Consider the following 1,160-nt stretch of genomic DNA (forward strand, 5'->3'; position numbering starts at 1 on the left):
TAACCTTTTTTTGTCTTTTATTTATTTTCAGTACTGAGGATTGAACCCTTGCTGTCCAGCATGAGATGAAAGGGCTCTATGATTGACTACACCCCCATATCCTGAATATGGTTTTTAAAATTCCTATTTATATTATAAATTTGTTGTTATTCCTTATTTTTAATCCACTTCTTCACCTACCACTCACATGAGACAGAAATGATTATGGATTGATTGTCTCATCTCACTGAACATTAGAATTGACTCCTTAAAAGAAAGAAGAAAATAATGTATTGCATAAGAGCTTTGAAGTATAGTTTAGAACAATTTTCATATATATTCAACACACCTTTGACATTTTTACTTCCTTCTACATATCAACACTGAATATATCTGATTGCAAATAAATTTCACCAAATGGAAACTATATAATTTTCTTTTGCTATTGATTTTAACCCCAGGTCCCTAAGAAAATTTTCTAAAATAATATTTTGAAGCATCAAGAATTTTTCATAAGCAAAACTCTTCTACAGATTTGAGAATTATATCATGCTCCATGCTTATAAAAGAGAATAAAATTAAGTTGGTATTACCATGTATATCAGAACATATAAATTCTGCATTGGTAAAATAACATTAGAATAAGGGAAGTATATTGATATACAGAATGATCCAGACTCCTTTTGTTTTCTTTCTTGCCAATCCATGGTTTTGACTTCTATTGATGAGATTAATCATGGTTGTAAAGTAGAGATCTAAGTTTCTTGCTTTCTTGTGTACTACTAATCAGTGCACTGGAAAGAGAAGGGGGGAGGAGTGTATCATGGGTAAGGATTTAGGAAATCCTATCTTGAGTCAATCAGGGAAAAAGGGATGAAGTTCCTAGAGTTTGCTTGCCATGTTGGTGTATGCCTGTTGTCCTAGCAACTCAGGAAGCTGAGGCAGGAGGATGGTAAGTTTGAGTCCAGCCTAGGCAACTTGGCAAGACCCTGTCTCAAAATAAAAAATGAAAAGGGCTAGGGATAGAGAACATCAGTCAAACCCTTTTGGGGGTGAACTGATTGAGAAAATGTAAAATTTGAAAACTGGAGTAAGATCCACATGGCTACTGCTAGAATTTGCAAAAATACTATTAGAATTTGCAAAACTAGATATAGGGAATCTTCCCTTGAGGCATATAA

The sequence above is a fragment of the Callospermophilus lateralis genome, unplaced genomic scaffold, assembly GCF_048772815.1.
Source record: "Callospermophilus lateralis isolate mCalLat2 unplaced genomic scaffold, mCalLat2.hap1 Scaffold_103, whole genome shotgun sequence".
NCBI classification, from domain to species: Eukaryota; Metazoa; Chordata; class Mammalia; order Rodentia; family Sciuridae; genus Callospermophilus; species Callospermophilus lateralis.